Genomic DNA, 26,026 nt, shown 5'->3' on the forward strand with positions numbered 1-26,026 from the left:
AGAGCAGTGCACAGTGCAGGACAGGAGCTGCTTCTACAAGCTCTCAGCACCCGCAGACAGAAGCTTCCGGGTTAGTGGAACCCAAAAGCACTGCAGGCGGCCGTATTCTCTTCTAGCCGGCCCGACAGAGGGTGGGATGGGTCCGGCCCACCGGGATTTTTCCTGGTATCCCGGTGGCCCAATCCGCCCATGTTTCCAGTCTACTCTGAACACCTCACACCTGACCTCACTATATTGTTTTTAGGCCAAAAGGTTGCACCAAGGTAGCTGGATGACTATGATAAGCGACACAAGTGGGCGGCACAAACACTAGAATGATGCTGCACACTTAGCATCACCCCTGTACTAATACAGCACACTTAGCATCACCCCTGTACTAATACAGCACACTTAGCATCACCCCTGTACTAATACAGCACACTTAGCATCACCCCTGTACTAATACAGCACACTTAGCACCACCCCTGTACTAATACAGCACACTTAGCATCACCCCTGTACTAATACAGCACACTTAGCACCAGGGCCGGTGCTAGGGTGTCCGGCGCCCTCCTGCAAACCATAAATTTTGCGCCCTTTCACATTGCCATTGCAACAAACTGCAGCCCGATTGTGGGAGCGTATGCAACATGCAATCCTATGGAGGATCTTGGGTGCATGTACATGTATGCATACACCATCTCAGTGCTGTGTCCGCAAAATGTTGCGAGAACCGCAGACGTTATGGGCTAGATCACATCGCACAGAATGCATGCAATGTGTGTGCGATGCGATCCGAAAGCAGTACAAAAAGTATGTGCAGCACTCGTGACTGAGGGGGAAAGGAGGGGAGAGAAGGAGGAGATGGAAGAAGAGGGGAGGAGATAGAGGGGGTCGGAGTGTTGAGGACTGGCAGTGGCACTGGCACAGCACACTGAGAAGAGGTGAGGAAGGGGAGGCAGCACTGCTTCCTGTTCATCATTTGATTGACAGCTGACAGGCGCAGGGAGCAATGCTACCCATTGCTCCCTGCGCCTGTCAGCTGTCAATCAAATGATGAACAGGGGCGGATCCGGACATGACATGTCATCCAGGCATTCACAGACAAAGCTACATGCCTCAGCACAAGTGTCCGTGAGGAAGAGGGGGCAGGTCGCAGGAGGAGGACAGTGTGTGCGCGGTGCAGGGAGCTGCTCAGCCTCTCCATACTGCCACCCGCTGTCAGACAGGCACTGCGGGCGGCGTGCAGGCTGTGTACACTCGCGGTGCAGGGAGAAGCTCTTTATACTGCCCCTCGCCTGTGGGCGGCGTGCAGGAGGCAGTGACAGTGAGGGCTAAGGCAGCTTTAGCAGAGCAGGGAGGGAGACTGCGCCTTTTCAGCATGGCGGCTCCCTGCTTTGCAGGAGCTGCTGAGTGGGTAGCACCGGCCCTGCTTAGCACCACCCCTGGACTGGTACGGCACACTTAGCATCACCCCTGGACAGATACGGCACACTTAGCATCACCCCTGGACTGATAGAGTAACGTAATACCAGCACTAGACATGGAGTGAATTAAATATCCCCATCTGCGTGTCACACTGGGATGCATGTGACTCGGGGATCCAATAAGGGCATAGGGCTGGCCGGTTGACTGAGTTTAAGATAGTAGGGAGAGGAGGAGACTTCCTCTTCTTCCTGCAGAATTCCTGGTGAGTGGTCACATCCCTTGGGGCTCCCACTTTTTACTAGCATTACACTTGATTTAGTAGCACATTACCCTCCTTTGTTCCCTTGTATTGGCATGGCGTCTGGTTCACCCTCCCCAAGCTCTGCCCGGCCGCCCGCTCGCTTCCTGGCTGACAGTGGCTGGGACAGTAGTGAGGCTCTCCCCTTGCTGAATCCCCCTGTACGCGATGGCTCACCCGCTGCTGCTGGTCGCCGGTCCCAGGGCTCAGCTTCTTTTCGTGCACCTGCACGCGGAGGAGCGTGGGTCCGGGCTGCCGGCGGCTCGTGGTGGTGCGGGTGTGATGCGCTCTGTTGGGAAATCGATCATGCGCCGATGTATCGATTTCCTCATATTTTAATTACCTTATTTGACCTCAGTGTGAAGACCCCTTAGAGCTCCGTGAGAGTGTAACCTCATATGATATGACCAGTAACGAGGACCACAGATACAAGGTTGAACTCTGATTTAATGATGACGAAAACAACATATTTATACACAACAAACGACGTTGGTTCAATTACATGATTGGTTAATATTTGGTGCAGAGGTAGGGAAATAGCAGTGTCTTTGTGGGGTGGCTTATACATCGCCTTTGTGTAGTATTCATTAGTTATGAGAAAGCACAGAATGTACAGTGTCTAAGGAAAGTAACAAAGTTTATGATAGCAGCGAGTACTGGAAAAGAGCCAGGATATAACCACCTTGAAATCAGCAGGGACAGACACAGAGAAACAAGATGGCTGATTAACCCCTCAATAGAAACAAGATGGCTGATTAACCCTTCAATCCCCTCTTAGAATCAATGTCCTTTTTAGACAATTTGATTCTTGTAGATGGCATCTTGTTTGGTACGATGGATTTTAACATATTCACTATAATCTTCTGGTGAGGGAAGGCTTTTGGCGAGATCAGTGTACATAGCAGGTGTTACATTATCCAGGTACTTGGAACCAATCTTCTTACATATGGGAAAGACACAATATCCTACTATCATAAGTACAATAATTATAATGAGAATAAACATGCCTATTTGTGTTAGTGCGTGTTTCCAATCATTTAACCATCCAAACCAGCTACTCCAGGGGTCCGTGACACCTGAGTTCTTCTTGAGTTCGATGGATAAATCTTCTAGATGTTTAATAGCTAGGGTAGTTTTCCCATTAGGACCTGTGTTGTCTGGGATATAAGTACAGCATCCATCAACCTTACCTATGTACACACAGGTTCCTCCTTTCTCGGCAAGCATCATATCTAAAGCCATACGATTCTGAAATGTCATTTGTGATGTAGCTTCCAACTGTTCAGCAATACCTTTCAAAGCGTCCCTAGTATCATTAACGAAACGCTGTTGATTATAATATATGTAATTTATCCAGTTCACATTTTTATTGATGGTTACCTGGGGAAGCAGGGACTCGAAGCCGGCAGCGACCTCATCACGAGCCTTAAATTCTTTAGGAACTCCCCGGGGAACACCAATAGTGTCTATGTATATGTGTGGATCGAAGCTTTCCTTTGGAGCTTCTCTTTTGTTTCTGGAGTTTGTGGTAGGTTTATTTGTGGGAGGAGGCTCAGACAAATCGGCTGGGAGAATGTGTATGGGCATAATGATCTTTGCCAGGGCACACTCTCCTTTCCAAGGATTGTCCAGCTTTGTCCTGAGTCTCATGTCTCCACAAATAAAATAAATGTCTCCTAATGATTTTTTCATGGTGGGTACACTGATATGTCTTCGTTCAGCACAATACCCATCAGGAAACAATTTCAGATCTACAGTGTTTTGTGCAGTGCTGTTTGAGTAATAACATGTATAATTACCAGGATAAATGGTTATGGTACTACCAGGATTGGTATTCTTTACCATTATGGGATATTCTTTCTTCCATTGTTCACATTTAGTTTCTTCTACAATAGTATCAGTATACAGGCTAAAGAAACATTTATCTTGGTCTGAAGGTATGTGTATGGGCACCGTACCCAAGTGGGGTCTGGATTTTCCACACACATAACAATCAGTTTGATTAACTTTACGTGCATTATATTTCATCCATTCTAGCCAATAATTTACGTCAGATAATCCAGTTTCTATGGATATAGTGTCTTCGTAAGTGGGGTTGTTAATGGCTAACATTTCATTAAAAGTAGTGACATGTGGTTTAAAGAATGATGATGGTGTTTTAGGTTTTACAGTGGTTTTGAGGGCGGTGTATTCTGGGTTATCATACATGTCTTTTAAATGAAATCTTCCCCTTGGGCCCCCGCTTTCTCCTGATTGATATTTACCCATGACATATAGTCCGGCATCGCCGGGGGCCGGGTTTTCTAGGTTAATGATAAATTGGCTATTGCAAGTGCCCTTTTTTCGTAGGGACATACGGGCTAGTAAGGATCGACCATTGGACCATTTATGGATGCCAACATCGGGGTAATATCCCCAGTCTTGGCTGATATCAAAGGCAGTGGTATCTGCTCTAGTGTTCCACCCAACAGCCCCCCATGAGTTGCAAGAATCTCCCCAGTAAGTACTAGTGATACAGATATATACGTGACTTACAGCGTGTGGTGTGTGGTGGATGTTACACAGCCATGGTAGCGGTGGTTCTCCTCGATTCCCGCCTTGATTGTTTGAACAAGATACAATATCACAATAAGAAAATATAAAAGTAGCGACAGTCGTGCTAGAAGAATTATACCAGAAGGTAAAGCGTCCATCATTTTGAGTAATATCAACTTCAGCAAAACAGTTATAAAGAACAAGCCCGAATAAAATCACTAGGGCTAAGGTGGGGGGAGTCATATCCTGTAGCGTCGTCCTTGGCTTCAGAATGTTGTACCCCTGATTCCTCGTCACCTCCAGCCGGCAGGTCTTCTCCAGGTTGGAGGTCAGAGCCACTGGCCCCCGTTATTACCTCTCTCGTCCCGTCTGTGTCAGTCTCGGGATCGGTGTCGACCTCTGTGTTGACGTGTGGTGGAGGTGGAATTTTCTTCACTCTGGATGCATGGATCCACGTTGGTCCTTCGTCGGTGAGGACAGCCGTCCTGGTGACTGCGACCACTTCTGTCTCTGGTCCGTAGGTGAAGTCTCCGGGGTGCTTGTTTCTCGGCAACACTTTCACTACGACCTTGTCTCCAACCCTGAATGGGTGAGTGGGTATCTGTGGATGAGAAGGATTCTTAAAGATAACATTTTGTTCAACTTCATTAAGTTTCTGTATTAGAGATCTGACGTACTCTTCTCTTATTATGTCTAGATCTCCCTCAGTTGTAACTAGTGGTTTCTTTGCCCAGGGCGTGGGAAAAGGTCTGCCCATTAGTATTTCAAAGGGGGAGTAACCTAGAGTCTTTTGTGGTGTCATTCTAATTTCAGCCAATACGATAGGAAGGACTTGTTTCCATTTTGCAAATGTACCTCCTGTCGCTTTACGTAGTCTATCTTTAAGAGTACGGTTCATGCGTTCCACGATACCGGAACTCTGTGGATGATATGGAATGTGAAACTTCCATTCTATTTGCAGTGCTTTGACTAGTTCTGCTGTGACCTTGGCTGTGAAGGCTGAACCTTTATCACTATTAATTTGAAGCGGGCATCCCCAGCGCGGAATGATTTCTCGCGTGAGTATGCGGGCTACTGTTTTTGCATCTTCTGATTTAGTGGCATATGCTTCTGGCCACCGAGAAAACATGTCGACAATGACCAGGGCATATTCCTGTCTTCCTGCATTATTGATATGTGTGAAATCGAGTTGCAGGTGAGTGAATGGAGTGGTTGGGTATTCTAGGTGCTGGTGTCTTGCTTTGTCTGGGTTATTTGGGTTGTTTCTGAGACATATTATACATCTACTGATGTATTGTTTAATGAGATCTTTTGCATTAGTAATGTAGAAATCATTGGAGAGGAGTAAAGTAGTTGTTACTATACTATGGTGTCCTACTCCGTGGTAGTGTGCTATGAACAATGATGCACTGGTTTGGGGTATACATGGTTTCCCCTCTTTGCAGATTAATCCAGTCCGTGGATTCTTCTGCAGTATTGGATATGTCCAATCTGATAGATCTGAATTAGAGGCAGCAGCCTGTAACTCTGTCAGTAGGTATGTATCATCTAACGAAGGAGGCGAGATGACAGCAAGAGTGAGGTTATATGTTGCTATAGTGGCAGCACGTTTAGCAGCGGTATCAGCAAGAGCGTTGCCTTTGCTGATATCATCCTTTCCTCCAGTGTGTGCTTTACAATGAAGGATGGCAATTTGAGATGGTAATGTAATTGCGTGTAAGAGATCTGTGATGAGTTGCGCATGTGATATGCCTTTCCCATCAGCGCCAGTGAAGCCTCGGCGTTGCCAGATCATACCATGATCATGAACAACTCCGTAAGCGTATTTGGAGTCTGTGTAAATTGTGACAGGTTTGTCTTTGTAAATGTGACAAGCTCGAGTGAGTGCAATGAGTTCTGCAGCTTGTGCTGACTGTAAGGGGACTGTCTTTGCTTCAAGGGTGGTGTTTGGAAGTTTAACCACTGCATATCCTGCCTGGTACGTGTTGTCATTGGGACGGCTGCAGGAGCCGTCAACAAATATTATGTCGGCATCGGGGATAGGCACAGTCGACATGTCATGTCTGGGTGAAGTTTCTGAGTCAATTGTCAGAGTACAGTCATGTTGAGGCGGCGCCTCGTCGTCAGGTCCTTTAAGACCTAAAAGTGCGTTTAGTACAGGGACAGGTCCTTCTGTGTTTGTTGCGTATTTTACAGTGAGAGAAGGGTTCCCTAGTAGGAGTACTTCATAGCCGCTGAGTCTTTGGGCAGACATGTGTTGTGTGTGTAGACCTTTGAGGATGGAGAGGACATTATGTGTGGTATGTAACACAGTAGGATGTCCTAATGTAAGTGATGTGGACATCTCAACAACCATTGCACAGGCAGCCAGTGCTCGAAGACAAGCTGGCATTCCTTGCACAGTGACAGGCATTACCTTTGAGAAGAATGCGACTGGGCGCATTTTGCCTCCATGAAGTTGGGTCAGTACACCCGCCATAGTTGTACATGTGTCCCTTGCAAACAAGTGAAATGATAACATATAGTCCGGGAGACCAAGCGCGGGACTCTGTACTAACATTTCTTTCAATTTTTTAAATGCAGAATACATTTCATCTGACCATTGTATAACCTTGGGTTTGTCTTTGAGTGTGCATTGTCTCAAGATATTATCATAGTAGGAACAATCAGAGATCCACTGTCTGCAGTAACTTACCATACCCAAGAAAGACAACATATCCTTCTGGGTAGTTGGGGTGACCAGGCCCAATACAGACTGTATGCGTTGTGGACTGATTTTTCTTTCTCCCTCAGAGAGTACAAAACCCAGGTAATTGACATGCGTTTTACACCATTGCAATTTTTCTCTTGACACTTTGTGTCCACATTCTGCTAACCAGTTTAACAATGAGATTCCATCTAACCGGCTGGTCTCCTCGGTGACACTACAGAGAAGCAGATCATCTGCATACTGTAGCAGGACAGAACTATGGGGGGGGTGCCAGGGAGCCAATGTGGCTTGGAGGACTATGCTATAGACCACTGGAGAGTCAATATAGCCTTGGGGTAAACGACACCAGGTTAATTGTTTACCTTCAAATGAAAAAGCAAAGAGTAATTGGGTCTCTGTGTCAATAGGAATGCTAAAAAACGCGTTTTTCAAATCTATTACATTAAAGTGGGTTGCGTTTGCAGGGATTGCTGAGATGAGTGAATTGATGTCAGGTACTATGGGTGCAATAGGAACAATGAGATCATTTACTTTTCTCAAGTCTTGTACGAATCTAACAGAGCCATCGGCCTTAGCAACAGGGTTGATAGGTGTCGAGTAAGGTGAGACAATGTACCTGAGTATGCCTTGTTCGAGGAAGTCATGTATCATAGGTCTAAGACCTTCAATCTTTTCTGGTGAGAGTGAATATTGTCTGCAAAACACGGGTTGTGTATCTGGTTTGAGCTTGGCTTTGTATGGTGTACAGGGTATGAAGCCAGTGTCATAAGGGCCAATGGCCCAAATTCTATCATCAATTTGATCAAGTGAGTTGTCCAGAGTATTTTGTAGTGACACAAAGTGTGGGGAGGTGACTTGGAGCCCACTCCCTTGTGGAGAGGGTGAGATGGAGATGTGGAATTTACTAAACAAGTCACGGCCTAGTAAGTTAACAGGACATTCTGGGATGATCCTGAATTGGTGTATACCTAAATGTTTTCCCTTGACAGAGCGTATGATAACTGGGTCAGTCAGGTATGTGTCAGTGGGTATCCCGTTGATTCCCATTGAAGGAGTAGTCTTTTGCAGTTCACCATCATAGTTAAGAGAACACAAAACACTGGTTGTTGCCCCACTGTCTACTAGAAAGGACAGTTTTTTATCATCAACATATAATGTGATGAGGGGTGAATCTTCCCAATGAGTAGTGAACTGTGCAAAAGATGGGATACCCTCCTCCGGGCCCCGTCAATGTGCAGGGTCAGACCAGTCCACTCTGAAACGTACATGGTCTTGAACTGATGTTGAGTGTGGTCTGTATGGTCCCTGTTGGGGTCTGGGAGTGTAAGGTTGTTGTGGTTTCTGGGGAGGGAGTGGACAGTCCCTAGCCCAGTGTGTATTCTGGCCACAGTTGAAACAAGTTGTTTGTCTTGGTACTGCACCAGTATTGTTGTAATCTCTGTTGTATGGAGGCTCACGGGGTGTTGGACCCTGAGGGGGTCTATATGGTCTTTTCTGGTTATTTTGTGGGATCCCCCTATTTGGTCTATTTGGTGGGCCTCTGTTATTATTTTGGAAGTTGTGAGTAGAAGTGACGACAGTCTTCTTCATATCAAAACATCCAGCAGATTCTTTTTCATATAAGTGCTCACTAAATTCAGTGAGTTTGTCAGATGTCCAGGTAGAGACATTCTGTTTGACAGTGGTAATAATAGATGGATGTAAATTATTAATAAATGTGGAAATGAGGAGTGTATCCATTTCAGGATCCAAACCAGCCTCCTCAGACCAACATTTCTTGAATCTTTTCCAAAATTCCGTGACCGTCTCAGTTGCCTTATGTTTGCAGGCCACTGCGACGGGCAGAGAAGACTTAGTTTTAAAAACTTTTGTCATTTCTGTACTTATTTCTTCCCACATGGTTTTTACGCTGTCTGTTTTGTTTAAAGGATAATCCTTAGTGGACATTTTAGCTGGACAGTCGACGATGGTTTTTATATTTTTCCAATCCCATTTGGGGTTGTGGTCAGTGACATTGTTGACAATCAGTATAATGTCATCATGGGTATAGTTGCGACCTGTGCAGGCCTTTTTTAAGTATGCTATAGTACCGGTGGGACTGACATGAGGTTTGGGACAATGTTTAATTATCCTATTTAGTTCTTCAAGGTCCATGGCCTTGATAAGAAGTTGGTCTCCTATAGTCATAAAGGGACCGAGAAATCCTGAGGCAGAGGCCCCGGCGACGGAGTCATCAGCCCCGGAGGTCCTCTGGTCAGTCATTTCTATTTTGGTAATGTTTCTACTGGCCCTAGTAATACTACTTAGTGACTGTGGATTTATAATGGAATCATCAGCTGATTTTCTGGTCTTTTGTTGTTGTTTATGTTTAAGCATCTCTGTGGCATCTTTTATTAATTCCTCCAATTCCTCCTCAGTAGGTTCTGTTTTAGGGGTTTCGTCGTCAGTGTCAGATTCTTCTCCTAGTTGTTGGTTTACAGGGGGTATGACGTTGTTAACAGGTGGTACTTGTCCTGAAGGTATTGTACCAGACCCCGGTACACCAGGATTGGGGGGTGGTGCACTGGGGTATAGAACCTGGTGACTAATGGCCATCAGGTCAGTATCTGTCAATGAGGGATAGACTGGGCTATAAGGGGGTGGTGATAATATTTTAACAACCTTTTTAATTCTCTTCTCCTCTTTGTCATGTAATGATTTAGATATGAGTTTTATCTGTCTTTGTTTCTTGGTGATTGTGGTGTCATGCCAGAAGGGGGCAATGGTGAGCCATTGTTCACCTCCTGCAGACATGTATTTCATGTCCCAAGACGGATCAGCATCATACCATGGCCAGGCCTGTTTGTCTCCAAGACACAATCCTTTAACCATTTCCATGTAATATGGGTAGTTGCCGCCATCTCTGGGAAATGCATCTTCACTACCACAATTCTCAGTCCATCCCGCTAAATTGTCTACCCATGGGTCAATTAAGAAGTAACTTGTGGATGAATTACGGGCCACATAGTCCTTACATGTTTCATTGGGTAGGGGAGGTGGATATTTGACAGTAGTTTTACTTTGCTTTGAACCCATGTTTACTATAAGTCTGTCTATGATGTCTTTGTGAAAATAATTTCCACTTCTTTATTTGTTGTTGATGGGTATAATCTTCACTATAGTCTAAGAAATATAATATGTCAGATTTCTCAGGTAATTTTTGAATTTGTTCTATCGATTTGGGACAGATAATTGGATAAGTGAAGAGATTAATCGGTATTGATGTCACAAAAGGTGGATATGGTTGATCAATGTATTTCTGAATAACGTCAGTGCGCAGATGACAGCCTAAAACAAGGACTGCTTCCGCAACAGTGCCGCTAGGCAGAGATGTAAGTGTAGATTTGAATCTTATGAGTTCACTATTGGCAGATATTAACTTTGGCCAATAATCGTCTCTTTCAGGGTTATGGTACCAGAGTACTATACTACACTGGCAATCTAAACAAGTTCCTATTTGTGGTGTTCTAGGATGTGACATATATGACTATAATATGAGAGCGTGAAAAATTCAAAGTTTACAGACTAGGGGCGCTGTCACAGAAAGGCAGGTACACCTATAGCGGCAATCTGCGAGAGTTAGTCTTTGTCTGTTCACTTTTAGAATTATGTATTCACTTTAGACATCTCATAAAATTTTTAAATGTATAATGATTTTGTTAGTGGAAACCACAGACTGTCTACGTGACAGTGGATAGAGTCCAGTGGTTTTGTTGCTGAGAACTGTATGTGAAGCCTCACATTGCGTTACTCCGAGAAGGAGAGCATAAAGTCCGCAAGTCTATTGGCATACAGTAGTCAGATTAGACAAATGGTGAAGTTATTGTGCGTGAACTTACCAGCCGCACGGTTTACAAGGAAATACAGATATCACGAGTGTGTATACTCACCAATCACACAGGGATATTGAATGAAAGAAAAACTTATACTTTAAGACAATACAATAAAGACAATTGGCCAATAAAGAATGGGCGTTCAAAGTGAGGTACTATTTAGACTAAAGACCCCAGGTCTCCTTCGTACTCCAAGTACGGCATCTGATCCCAGATCAGGTTATGTGCACAAAAATAGAAGACTTTAACTTCTATGATAGAAGACTCTAACTTCTATATAAGACATTCAACATACCCCAGGCATGGTGTCACAGGTTCAGGATCGAGTATGTCCGTAACCTCACAACAGATTCAGGCAGACTGTAAAATCTTTATGACATCTGTGTAGGAATGAACCTCGCATCCCGGTGGCCGAGCCCCCAGCTCTGTTGGGAAATCGATCATGCGCCGATGTATCGATTTCCTCATATTTTAATTACCTTATTTGACCTCAGTGTGAAGACCCCTTAGAGCTCCGTGAGAGTGTAACCTCATATGATATGACCAGTAACGAGGACCACAGATACAAGGTTGAACTCTGATTTAATGATGACGAAAACAACATATTTATACACAACAAACGACGTTGGTTCAATTACATGATTGGTTAATATTTGGTGCAGAGGTAGGGAAATAGCAGTGTCTTTGTGGGGTGGCTTATACATCGCCTTTGTGTAGTATTCATTAGTTATGAGAAAGCACAGAATGTACAGTGTCTAAGGAAAGTAACAAAGTTTATGATAGCAGCGAGTACTGGAAAAGAGCCAGGATATAACCACCTTGAAATCAGCAGGGACAGACACAGAGAAACAAGATGGCTGATTAACCCCTCAATAGAAACAAGATGGCTGATTAACCCTTCACGCGGCAGGCGCATGTCATCAATGGGTGTCACGGGAGTCCCTGCTCGCGGCCGGTAGGCCGGGCGGCGAGGTTACGGCGAGCCGGAGCTAGCGGCGGGGGCTCTGGGGATGTGGGTGGCTCCACTGGCTCCACTGCATCTGCGCAGGTGCGCAGTGCTACATGGTGCAGGGGCTCCCGCGCTAGGGCTGGCGGGAGGAGGCGGACAGACCCCATAGTAGATACTGGGTTGAGCGGGGGAGAGGAGTCCTCTAGGCAGTTCTGGGGGGCAATGCCGCAGTGAGGCTGTTCCTCCTGCCTCGGTGGGGGAATATATCCCAAGTTGGGCATGGCAGGAGAGGGTGGAGCTACTTGGGAGCATTGGCGGGGGGCAGGGCCACCTGTGTCACGGGAGCCGCTCCAGATCCGCTTCTGTGTCTGGGGTGGGTCTAGGATCGGGGTCCCGTGCTCCAGCTTTTGACCCCTCGGCCCTCTCTGCGGCTCTTTCCTCCATAGCCGGTGCTCTGGGGCCTCTGGCGGACGGTCTGTCCCCCGAGGTTGGGGGGCGCAGGGCCTCTCAGCGTGGCCTACTAATTTTAATTTGTGTGCTGCCCTGGAGTACTCAGCCTGTGTCGGCATGTTGGGGGCCCACACCCCAGACCCATAGCCAGTATTAGGGACCCCCAGTGACAGAGATGCCTTGACGTACGGCCTGGGGGCTTAGCCCTATATCTGCAGATATATGCAACCAAGATCTCGGTATTACAGTATCTGATTATTATGTAGTTATTTCTCACTCAGTGTGCAATTGGGATACAAAATGTTTTTTTCCTAGCCAGAATTACCCCTCCCTTTTGGCACCTGAGTGACACACCTCTGATTGAGCAGCTTACCAACAAAAGTGTTGTGTCAAAGTATGTGTAGTTGGCCATTCCTTTGTCTATTGGGAAGCTAGGTCAGTCTCCGCAGGCGAGGGTCCGTCCTTCGCTTGCTCTCGGGTAGTTAGATGGTTAGGTGTCTGGGGTATGTCTTGGAGGGCCCTACGGGCATTCCGTATGGTGAATATCCGTCGATACAGGTTACCTGCAGTTTTGGTGATCCATTTGGGTGGCAACGACCTCGGGAAGATGTCCCAATTAGAGCTGCGGAGCTTGATCTTGAGTGATCTTGCTGCCATTAAATCAGCATGGCCGTTTTGCACCATTGTTTGGTGATTCCTCAGCTTAGTTGGAGAGGGGCTAGAGACCCCAGGGCGATTGACGAGGGTAGGAAAAAGCTTAATGCGGCCGTTGCGCGTTGGGTGCTTGCTAATGGGGGGGGGGGGCAGTTGTCTCCCATGATAGGATCAGATTTAGTTGCCAGCATCTATTCCGGCCTTACAGGGTTCATTTAGTGAGTGAGGGTCTGTTTATGTTCCTGGGGGATCTGTTGAATGTGGTAGATTCAGTTGTCTAGATGGTGCCGGAGCGGAGGGTATTTCAGTTTTAAATCCCCCCGCATTGGCAGGAACGGCAGATTTAATCAATTAGCTCACACTACATGTTGATGTTGACGTTTTAATGGCTTGTTTTCGGTGCACTCACCTCTCATTGGCTTAGGCCTTCGCTGGATCACCCATTCGGGGACAGCGACCCCACCCGGCTGGGTGGGTAGTCAATGCTGTTTCGTGGAGATGGATACCGCTTGTTTTGAGTTAGACCAGTTATGTTCAGAGTTGGGGTGGAGTTATAGTAGCAGCCATTCTTTCTTGGCCACCATTAATTAATTAATTAATCTAATTTAAATAATCAATCTAGCTTAAAATATTGCTACAAATAAATCAGTTAACAATTTCTGCCAAACCTCTGCCTCCGAGTCTTTATTTCTGGTTTAGTTATGTAAGATTAGAATGTATAAGTATGACATGCTAAAGGTGCACATACTGTAAGATGTTGGGATGTTTATGGCACACTTAGCATCACCCCTGGACTAATACAGCGCACTTAGCATCACCTCTGCCTGGACAAATACAGCACACTTAGCATCACCCCTGGACTGATATGGCACACTTAGCATCACCCCTGGACTAATACAGCGCACTTAGCATCACCTCTGCCTGGACAAATACAGCACACTTAGCATCACCCCTGGACTAATACAGCGCACTTAGCATCACCCCATGACTGATATGGCACACTTAGCATCACCCCTGGACTAATACAGCACACTTAGCATCACCCCTGGACTGATATGGCACACTTAGCATCACCCCTGGACTGATATGGCACACTTAGCATCACCTCTGGACTAATACAGCACACTTGGCAGCACCTCATGAATTATACTACAGACTTGGCTTACCCTAGGAATTATTGTGATTTTATTTCTTTATACTGTATGTAAAAATCTGTAAAGTCAATCGAACAGCATAAGGTCTTTTTTATTCAGCGCTGCACATTTCTTTTTCCTTGTTAATCATTTTCCAGGTCTGACACACCTGACTCTTTGCAGCTGCTACTGAGCAAAACAGTTCAGCCTACTGCGCCCCTAATTGGGTCCCCCTTCCTGGTGTATACCCTCCAACTGTACCGATTTTGCCGGTACAGTACCGTTTTTTTAACGGTCTGTACCGGCAAAATACAAAGTGTCCCGATTTGCAGACTTCCTCCTGTCTTCTGCACCCGTTCCCAGTGGTGCATTGCGGCCAGCGTGCGTCGCGCTGACGTCAGGCGGCTCCGGCGCTGACCTGTCCGCCCTCCTCCGTGTCCGCCCTCCTCCTTGTCCGCTCGCATGCGCTGTTGAGTATGCGCCATGGGGCATGGGGGCTTTGGGAGCACCTGTGGCGGCTGGCGGGATGCAGCAAGAGGGGAGCCGGGTTCAGCTGCACACAGTGATTGGGCATACACTATATATATATATATATATAGATATATATCTATATCTATCTATATATATATCTATCTATATATATATATATATCCACAGAACGGGCGGCACTCACGGAAATAATGAGAAGGACACGCAAGGTGCGCTTAACGTTTCAATCTTTACAGATTTTCATCAGAAGCGATACAAACATGCAATAAACAAGAATAAATACCTTCACCAGCCCCGTGTTCAGCACAGTCCCCGCCTCCGGCCCGCGCTTCCGCTCACCTGCACGCTGACTCGTCGCACGTCGGATGACGTCACAGGTGTCCGGTTGCTAAGGAACAGTCGGCTGCTTGCGTACCACAAGACACCGCTACTTCCTACTTCCGGCATCCCATACCGTCCAATCAGAAGCACAACGTAGTCGTTAGCTTCCTGCAGTTGCCTAGAGACCGCAGCACTGTGCGACGAGTCAGCGTGCAGGTGAGCGGAAGCGCGGGCCGGAGGCGGGGACTGTGCTGAACACGGGGCTGGTGAAGGTATTTATTCTTGTTTATTGCATGTTTGTATCACTTCTGATGAAAGTCTGTAAAGATTGAAACGTTAAGCGCAACTTGCGTGTCCTTCTCATTATTTCCGTGAGTGCCGCCCATTCTGTGGATATCTGTGCTTGACATAGGAGGGCACCCGGAGCCAGCTGCCTATTTCAAGCGAGTGCCGGATCTCAGGATATATATATATATATATATATACAGTGGTCGAAGTGGGGCGGTATACGGGGGTATGGCATACCCCCACTTTAATCTGAAGATAAAAAAAAAAGTTTTTCTTCCCCCTCAGGATGCTCTCTGATCATTCAGCAGCACATATTGTGCTTTTGTAATACCCCTGTACAACGGGGCAGTCTGGCAGGGGACGTTGATGGACAGGGGGGTGTCCGAAGGTGCGCACTATATTCACTCTTTACTTTTCCATACCCCCACTTCAAAATTTCCATACCCCCACTTCAAAATTTCCACTTCGACCACTGTATATATATATATATATATATATATATATATATATATATATATATACTTTCACAAGACCTGGAGTGCCATGCCAGTGATTTCTCTCCACAGAGCTAGGATCACCATCAGCATTTGTATACATCTGCAGGGGCACACAGGCCATTGCCAGCAGTAACCGGAGTGCCAGGTCGCCACCTATCTATATATATATATATATATATATATACACGATCCCGGATCACCTGGGGCCTCTCCTACACTATAAGATAAGCACCTTGACACTGTATTCACAATTCTTGCTGTAAGCCTGACGAAGGGGCCAAGTAGCCTCGAAACTGTTGCAAATAAACTTGCTTTGAATTCACCTAAATTCCTGGAGTGCCATGTGATGCATCACCCTGAGTGGGTTACATCTTCGCTATCTTCTCTATATATATATATATATATATATATATATATATATAATCCAGGCGATCCAGCACAGCCACTGATAAAGATATCTTCGGCGGGTGCCCACACGGCAATTACAGCAATATATTTCCAACAGAAGCGCCGCACTACAGCCACTTGAATAAAGATTATTTAATAGTCAAGCTATAAAAGGCAACGTTTCAATACAATTAAGTATGAAAATGTTGGTTTAAATGTACTGTTACATTGATTTTCGTTCTGGTAACTGCTGCTGAGACGGGTCTTTGATATTTCATTCATTATAGTGTTTGTTACATTGATACTTTTTATATGCAATGTTCAATGTTGTGTGTTTTTTCTTTATAAGTGTTTTTTTTTTGTTTCACATTTGTGTAGTAACGTAACAATTATGATGTCATCTGGAGGCGTCCCGGCTGGGCGTGCACGCTGGTCGTGAGGCGCGGATTTTTGCTATTTAAACTGTGTGTTTAAATATGTTTGTAGCCTGACGATAATACTTAATTGTATTGAAACGTTGCCTTTTATAGCTTGACTATTAAATAATCTTTATTCAAGTGGCTGGAGTGCGGCGCTTCTGTTGGAAATATATATATATATATATATTTATATATATATATATATATATATATATATATATATATGTATATAGTCTGGGGTGTATCCACACCTGCTGGGGCGTGGAAAGTCAGGCACTCGCCTAATAATAAAATCCAATGGTCAGATAAAAAGTCCAAAGTTAGTGCAGTTTTATTTCAACTATTCAATATAGTCATGGTTTTTTCATACTGTGCCCCGACGTTTCGGTCCTAAGTGGACCTTTCTCAAGGAGCCTATAACATTTATAATAAAGCATTTCAGTAAACAGTACAGAACAGCACTAATTAACAAAAAAATCAAATGGAAACATATGGTCAAAAATCGTCTTACTTTGTAATGAAAGAGACTGGCTATCAACGAAGATTAGGGTAGAAAAACGCCCATGGTGCCTGGAGCTGCTGCTGAATAGCACTGCCCGGGCCCGGCTATTTATCCCCCCTGAGTTTCAATTAATCAGAGCGTGGAAACCGCATCCATGCTCTGACTGCGCAGCTTCCGGCGTTACCGGAAGTTCGGCGCCGGAAGTAGCGTCTATTTGACACGCAGATGGAACGCAGGGCACTAGTCCTGCGTGCGCATCTCAACTTGAGAAAACGGAGCTGCGTATAGCAGGTTCCGTGTGTTATGTGTGCGCATCACAAATGGGTTTAAACACGGAGCCGCATACAGCGGTGTCCGGGTATTTAAAGGTGTCATGTTCTTAATGCTATAGCGGTAATCTCGCTATTAGAAGGAGGGGAAGCCGGGGTTTTAGTATTAACTGCCAGTGACAACTAAAAATATCTATTGAGTTCAACCTAAATACGCACGCAATGCTGCGATGCGTTTAATATATTAATGTAGGAATATATTAAACGCATCGCAGCATTGCGTGCGTATTTAGGTTGAACTCAATAGATATTTTTAGTTGTCACTGGCAGTTAATACTAAAACCCCGGCTTCCCCTCCTTCTAATAGCGAGATTACCGCTATAGCATTAAGAACATGACACCTTTAAATACCCGGACACCGCTGTATGCGGCTCCGTGTTTAAACCCATTTGTGATGCGCACACATAACACACGGAACCTGCTATACGCAGCTCCGTTTTCTCAAGTTGAGATGCGCACGCAGGACTAGTGCCCTGCGTTCCATCTGCGTGTCAAATAGACGCTACTTCCGGCGCCGAACTTCCGGTAACGCCGGAAGCTGCGCAGTCAGAGCATGGATGCGGTTTCCACGCTCTGATTAATTGAAACTCAGGGGGGATAAATAGCCGGGCCCGGGCAGTGCTATTCAGCAGCAGCTCCAGGCACCATGGGCGTTTTTCTACCCTAATCTTCGTTGATAGCCAGTCTCTTTCATTACAAAGTAAGACGATTTTTGACCATATGTTTCCATTTGATTTTTTTGTTAATTAGTGCTGTTCTGTACTGTTTACTGAAATGCTTTATTATAAATGTTATAGGCTCCTTGAGAAAGGTCCACTTAGGACCGAAACGTCGGGGCACAGTATGAAAAAACCATGACTATATTGAATAGTTGAAATAAAACTGCACTAACTTTGGACTTTTTATCTGACCATTGGATTTTATTATTAGGCGAGTGCCTGACTTTCCACGCCCCAGCAGGTGTGGATACACCCCAGACTATTATTGGGATATCCGCTCACCCCGTTTATCTCCTGTCTGGCACCCCGCAGTTACAAAATAAATAAGTGCGAGTGCGGTCTATACACGTACCTATATATGTATATAGATGTATATGTATATTATAGGAATCATGCAATAAAAAAATGCCCAGTACACATTCAGAAAGGGGTTGACCATGCCCCCTTTACCAGTGTCCACGCTCACTTTACCCAATGGTCACGCCCCCTTTCTGTATGTGTGCTGAATTCTGCCCTTCAGATGTTGGAGGGTATGAAGTAGGAATACCCTAAATTTCCATACTGTATTGAGTACCTGGTGCAGTGTGTAAGGGGGTTGTACCTGGCGCAGTGTGTAATGGGGCTGTACCTGGTGCAGTATGTAGGGGGGATGTACCTGGAGCAATGTGTTGGGGGCTGTACCTGGCTTAGTGTGTAGGGGGGCTGTACCTGGTGCAGTATGTAGGGGGGATGTACCTGGAGCAATGTGTAGGGGGGCAGTACCTGGCTTAGTGTGTAGGGGGGCTGTACCTGGAGCAATGTGTAGGGGGGATGTACCTGGAGCAATGTGTAGGGGGGCTGTACCTGGCTTAGTGTGTAGGGGGGCTGTCCTGGCGCAGTGTGTAAGGGGGCTGTACCTGGCACAGTGTGTGAGGGGGCTGTACCTGGCTCAGTTTGTAGGGGGGCTGTACCTGGCACAGTGTGTAAGGGGGCCCGGGCTGTAAGTGGCGCAGTATGTAATGGGGCTGTACCTGGTGCAGTGTGTAAGGGGGCTGTACCTGGCTCAGTGTGTAAGGGGGCTGTACTTGGCGCAGTATGTAATGTGGCTGTACCTGGTGCAGTGTGTAAGGGGGCTGTACCTGGCTCAGTGTGTAGGGGGCTGTACCTGGCGCAGTATGTAATGGGGCTGTACCTGGCTCAGTGTGTAAGGGGGCTGTACCTGGCTCAGTGTGTAGGGGCTGTACCTGGCGCAGTATGTAATGGGGCGGTTATCTGGCTCAGTGTGTAATGGGGCTGTACCTGGTGCAGTGTGTAAGGTGGCTGTACCTGGCACAGTGTGTAGGGGGGCTGTACCTGGTGCAGTGTGTAAGGGGGCTGTACTTGGTGCAGTATGTAATGTGGCTGTGCCTGGTGCAGTGTGTAAGGGGGCTGTACCTGGCTCAGTGTGTAGGGTGCCTGTACCTGGTGCAGTGTGTAATGTGGCTGTACCTGGTGCAGTGTGTAAGGGGGCTGTACCTGGCTCAGTGTGTAGGGTGCCTGTAACTGGCTCAGTGTGTAGGGGGGCTGTACCTGGCTCAGTGTGTAGGGGGGCTGTACCTGGTGCAGTGTGTAAGGTGGCTGTACCTGGCGCAGTGTGTAAGGGGGCTGTACCTGGCTCAGTGTGTAGGGTGCCTGTACCTGGCTCAGTGTGTAGGGGGGCTGTACCTGGCGCAGTGTGTAAGGGGGCTGTACCTGGCTCAGTGTGTAAGGGGGCTGTACCTGTAGGGGGAGCTACATTTCTAGATACGCCACTGCTTCATAGGTGTACTCATTACTCAATGACATCTCCCAGGTCACCCAGCAGGTGTACAGGTGTAGTCATTACTCTGTACTGCCTACTAACCAAAAATTAGTTTCAGGGAGATTATAGGTCAGTGATGGCTAACCTTGATACTCCAGTTGTTGTTAAACTACATATCCCAGCATGCTCTGCTACAGTTTTGCTATTTGGCCATGCTAAAAATGATGTAGGGCATGCTGGGATGTGTAGTTGAACAACAGCTGGAGTGTCAAGGTTAGCCATCACTGTTATAGGTGGTAGTACAAAATTGAAGTGTCCAGTTAAGGGGGCGTGTCATGTTAAGGGGGCGTGTCAATGTAGCCTCCTGCAAAACCCCAGCTCCTCACTGTCCCTGGGTCCCCTCCATCTCTGTCCCTGCATCCCCTCAGTCTATGTTCCCGCTTTACGTGTAATTGGCATTATGGCATGTGACTTAATGTGTAATGGGTATTACAAGGTTCGCAAAAATGTGCAATGGGCGACTTCCGGTTCCGGCTCTCTGATGAGAGGAGGCTGAACGCTGCAGCTCCGCTCACGAGGCCGCCCAGACCACACTTAACAAGGCGAATTCGCCTCCCTGACGCCGCCATCCACCAGCCCTCCCTCCCCAGAAGCCTCACGCTGCATGGAGACGCAGCTAACAGCGATGCCCGCCGCCAAAAGCAGAGCTCAGCGCGACGCTGAAAAAAAATCCAAGATGGCGCCCGGCACATCAGACGCCGCGCCTGGACCCCTCCTGATCCCTCCAGACACCCCAGCACACCGATCGCCGACCCCCCACAGCGGGGACACCAGCACAGCTCCTCTCCAGACGGAAGATAACATTCCGGATCCCATTCAGGTACTCCCAGCACCCTCACACCCAGTTACATATGGGGACATGGTTCAGGCCATAAGAGCTGCAATTGGACCTTTACTCAAGGAGCAGACTGCTGATATTAAACAGCAAATAGCTCAATTGACCCAGAGGACACTAATAAATGAACACAGGGTGGGAGAGAACTTTATGGCGATTGCTGAACTGAAGCAGGAATCACACAGACATACTAAAGAACTCTACCAGGTTCATAACAAACTCCAGGACCTGGAGAACAGGTCCAGGAGAAATAACCTGAGAATCATCGGCCTCCCAGAAACAGTCAAGGGCCAGAACCTATATGACTTTATAAAGCTTACACTCCCCAATCTGCTCCAGATACAGGACAGATGTACAGATATGGTCCTGGAGAGAGCTCACAGATTAGGCCCTCTGCGCCCTCAAGAGGGAGCCAGACCAAGGGCTGTGATCTTCAAACTACTGAATTATTTACACAAGGAATTAATCTGGAGTGCCTCCCGCAGACACAGAAATATTGAGTGGGAGGGTAACAAAATCCTCCTATTCCAGGATTTCTCAGCAGAAGTCGCAAAGGCTAGGAAAGACTTTTCCCCGATATGCACCAGGCTGATAAAAGCTGAAAGGAAATTTGCACTTATATTCCCGGCCAAACTGCGTATTTTTGACGGAAATTCATTCAAAGAGTTTTCCACCCCCCTCGATGCAGAGCAGTACCTGAATGAGGACTCTCAGACCCACGCATCACCCCGCTCTATGTCGGAATACGACTGAAATTACCACACACTCAGCCTCAGAGAAGCTACATAATCTCCATTCACCTCCAACCCATATCCAATTCATAATCCTCCCCCCCCCCCCCCCCCCGTCACCAACCATGCGAAGACCTTCAGGCAATTATACCCATACACAGTGGATTCACAATGAGTAGAGGCCCCGCTATCCAACTGAGGACTCTAACCTACAACTCCTCAAAACTTCGACCATACTTAAAGAGGAAATGTTCGCAGAGACTACACATCCATACAGCTTCACCCCCTCTTGACTCTGAGAACCTTGACCCGGACGCGACCTGAAGACAAGCCTAACTTTCCCCCCCCCCCCTCACCTCCACCTGCTCTGACACCCGGCTCAGATACAACCTACAACTCCCAGATCCAGAGCACAGAACGCAAGGGAAGACTCCCGAATCATGTGCCCCCCTATTCCACCCCCCCCCCTCCCCTCCCCTGTTGGCGTTACAGTTAAAAAGTTTATTTATATTGGGCCGAAGAGCCTTGGGAGCTTTTGAGCCATCTAAGATGCACAGAACTGCATACTTGAACTGCATTCCTCCCGGAAGTTTACATGTTATAAAACTAGTGGAAATGTTTTCCAGTTCTCTCCCCTTTTTACTCTTTCACTTTCTATTCTTTTCCCTATCTTTCCTTTCCTCCCCACCTCCCTCCCAAGCATGCCGACGAAATCTTGTGTATGACAAGTCACCCTCAGTGAGTATAAACCTCTTAAATTCCTATGTGACAATGTTTAATGTCGGTTAAAATAGCCTCTTGGAATGTAGGGGGAATCAACTCCCCCTGCAAGCGAAAGAAAATTCTGATATATTTAAGTAAATTACGTGTGGATATTGTATGCCTCCAGGAGACACACCTGACTGCCACTGAGTCTCTAAAACTATCTACCCTGGGATGGAAGGTGCAAGCCGCTGCCCCATACACCTCCAAGGCAAGAGGCCTGGTGATATTATCTAGAGGCTCAGTCTCAGTAAAGGTTGACCAGATAACGCCTGACCCAGAAGGCCGTTTTTTGCTGTGTCATATCACGATTGCCGACAAAGTTTATGTATGTGTAAATGTTTACGCTCCAAATGTTTACTCAAAACCATTTTTAGATAAGCTGGTCTCCCTAATTTCCCCTCACTTACATCTCCCTATATTGTTGTGTGGTGACCTGAACATGCTGGCACACCCGGTGCTAGATAAACTAATAAGGACAAAAACAAAGAGAAGACAACCCAAATTTGGTGTCTCAGCATTAGCCGCCAAATTACACCTCATTGATGTATGGCGCACATTACACCCTACAGACTCAGAGTTTACATGCCTATCGGCATCCACGGGGGGGCTTTCCCGTATAGATTATATCCTAACATCGTCCAATATGCTGCCAAACATTGAAGAAGCTAATATAGAGCCCATTACACTTTCGGACCATGCAGTCACATGGATAAAATTAGCCCTCTCCCCAGAACCCTCCTCTTTCATTTCATGGAGATGTCCACCTTCCCTAGCCTCCTCGCTCTCTCTGAGAGACGAGGTCCTGAAGGCATGGGAGAACTACCACAAATCCAATTCAGAAACCCTTGAAACAAACCCAACGCTCTACTGGCAAGCCTCTAAGGCCGTCATCAGAGGCACAATAATATCACTAACCACACATCAGAAACGTAAGCTAACAGCAGACTATATTTCAGCCCAAATTGCCCTTACAGAAACATACCAAACTTATAAATCCCACCCCTCCCCACAAAACCGTAACACCTATAACCTGAGGAGAACCCAATTTGATAAATTACTTTCCAAACTTGAAGCAAGATTCACCTTTAAAAGGGAATACAAATTCCATAAATATGGAAATAAATCAAGCAGACTCCTGACGAACCTTCTACAGGGACAGAGACCACCATCCACGATTCACCCCTTAAACAAACCCGATGGTACACACACAACGAGTAACAGCCAAATAGCAAAAGTCCTAAACGAATTCTACGCTAACCTATACTCCCTCCCAACCTCAGTGACCCAACACCGAGACCAATTCTGGAATAACATTACATTACCCCAACTAGACGAAAAAACAAGAGAGTCCATTATCGCTGAAATTACCCTAGATGAAGTAACCAGAGCCATATCCCAACTAAAGCCCGGAAAAGCCCCCGGCCCTGATGGCTTCACGGCCGAATACTATAAACTTCTTTCACCTCATATAGCTCCAACCCTCACCTCCATGTTTAATACCCTACTAAAATCAAAAACTGCCCCAATGCTATTTAACTCGGCCAATATCAGAGTATTACCCAAACCAGGCAGAAATCTGTCGGACCCGGCCTCATACAGACCTATATCCTTGTTAAACCTGGATTACAAGCTTTTAACAAAAATTTTATCTGACAGACTAAAACTGGTGGTCCCAAACTTGGTCCACCCCGACCAAACTGGTTTTGTCGCTGGGCGCCACCCGGTGGCGAACATCAGGAAAGTCTTGGCAGCACTTTCCCAATCCCAGGGTTCCGTGTCGGGGCCTTCGAAGGCAATCCTCTCATTGGACGCCGAGAAGGCCTTTGACATGGTTCACTGGGATCACCTATTTCACACTCTTGACCGATTTGGTTTTCCAGAGGAATTTGTTCTGTGGCTGCAAACTCTGTATGGGGCCTCGTCCTCCAGAATAATATGTAACGGCTCTATTTCAGAACCATTTAAAGTACTCAGAGGTACAAGACAAGGCTGCCCCCTTTCCCCTCTCCTGTTTGCTCTCGCCCTAGAACCGCTAGCTGTCGCTCTTCGCACATCCCCAAGATTCACAGGTATCATGGTAGGACACACAGATATACGGGTGTCACTCTTTGCAGATGACATGCTACTTTTCTTGTCAAATCCTCAACATTCCATCCCCGTTTCACTAGAAATTATCAATCAGTTCGGAACATTCTCAGGTTATAAAATAAATATCGCAAAATCTGAACTACTCAACATCTCTGGGCCCTCCCCGGAATTCCCAGATAGCCCAGAACTGAAAACTATTAGAATCCAAACCTCCCATATCAAGTACCTTGGCATCCTTATACCAAATAAAATAGAAAACCTATATAAATTAAATTTTACCCCTACTATTTTGAAAATAACAAACTCCCTGGCAGGATGGAAAGATCTCCCCCTATCCCTATTGGGTCGTACTGAAGTGGTAAAGACCATACTCCTCCCAAAACTAACGTATATCATGCAGCTACTCCCACTCAGTATCTCTAGGAAAGATGCCCTACACACCACAAAAATATGTAGCTCATTCATTTGGCATTCAAAAAAGCCCAAAATATCCATGAAGAAGCTACAACAACCAAAACATCTTGGAGGCCTTGGCTTTCCCGACCTACTCCTCTATTCTAAAGCCCTCCTTAACAGGTATGCCCTAGACTGGATCTTGGACAGAGACCATTACACTATCCCTGATCTAGATAAAGCCGTACTCTCACCTTATTCACCCTGTGCATTGCTGCACTCCCCTAAAAAACTAATACCAACCCTGATATACTCTAATATCTTTTTTAAAGACACGTATGAGGCATGGCTCTTCCTATGTAAAACTCTCAAAAAAGACCCATCAAATTCTCCCTGGCTGACATTTTGGGGCAATCCAATGTTCACCCCGGCTGTAAACTCCGCTGTGTTCATCCGCATCAAATCAAAAGGACTATGCCTCACTTCCCAAGTCTATGACCCGGGAGGAGGCACGTATTCATTCTCACAGCTACGAGAGAACTTTGGACTCCCCCACAATACTTTATTCCCTATCATGCAACTCACACACTATGTCAAATCCCTCCCATTAGACACCTTCTCCCAAACCCCCCTAGATCCATTCTACAGGATCACCTCCAAATTCCTCGTAAAAAAATTTAAAACAAAAATAATATATGCAGAACTACTAGTTCCACACACCGAAGCCCTTTGGTCCCAAATCACACAATCTTGGGCTCGAGACCTTCCAGACACCCTCTCCCATGACACGCTATTTAAATATCACTCGAACATAATGAGTGTACTGAGAACTTCTTTATTGCAGGAAACACATATTAAGACATTAAATAGAGCCTATATATCTCAATCACAAAGAAGTCACTACGTAGACGGAGAGACAGGGCAATGTCCAAAATGCAAAGGCAGTCCCGCGACGATTCTCCATAATCTGTGGACCTGTGGACACATTAAAAAATTTTGGAATAAAATTATAAACTATATTAAGATAAATTTCGAAATTACCCCCACCCTCCACCCCATACCCATGCTCTTTGCCAATTTTGACAGATGGCAACTAAATGCCTACCAGACCAAACACATCCCCTTCCTTATCATAATGGTCACAGCAGCGAAGAAGCTGATCCTTAAAAACTGGATAACCCCTCACACCCCTACCTTACAAAACCTACTCCTCATGTTAACCAAAATGATGCACTTTGATAAATACGACTCCTCCCTCCCGAGGTCCTCCAGCGTAGGATTCCTCAGAAGATGGGAACATTATGAGAAGATTTCAGAATAGTAGGTTACAGGTCCAAATATACTCCTACCCCCTTTACCGGAATAAGGTTTTGACTCACGAGGAACACAAAACATGATGAAAGTCAATCAGAATGCTTGTTAACCCAAGTTACCCC

The 26,026-nt window shown here is 46.2% G+C and overlaps 1 long non-coding RNA gene across 1 annotated transcript; it reads right to left on the minus strand.

Moving 5' to 3' along the window:
- Window positions 1-2,134: 2,134 nt before the first annotated feature.
- LOC146036431 (uncharacterized) lies at window positions 2,135-11,718 on the minus strand. Its single transcript, XR_014460818.1, has 2 exons — window positions 11,302-11,718; window positions 2,135-4,841 (listed from the first exon to the last, which is right to left on the minus strand). It is a non-coding gene; the product is annotated as an uncharacterized LOC146036431 (long non-coding RNA).
- Window positions 11,719-26,026: the final 14,308 nt, after the last annotated feature.

The sequence above is a fragment of the Crinia signifera genome, chromosome 9, assembly GCF_055691185.1.
Source record: "Crinia signifera chromosome 9, ASM5569118v1, whole genome shotgun sequence".
Classification (NCBI taxonomy): Eukaryota; Metazoa; Chordata; class Amphibia; order Anura; family Myobatrachidae; genus Crinia; species Crinia signifera.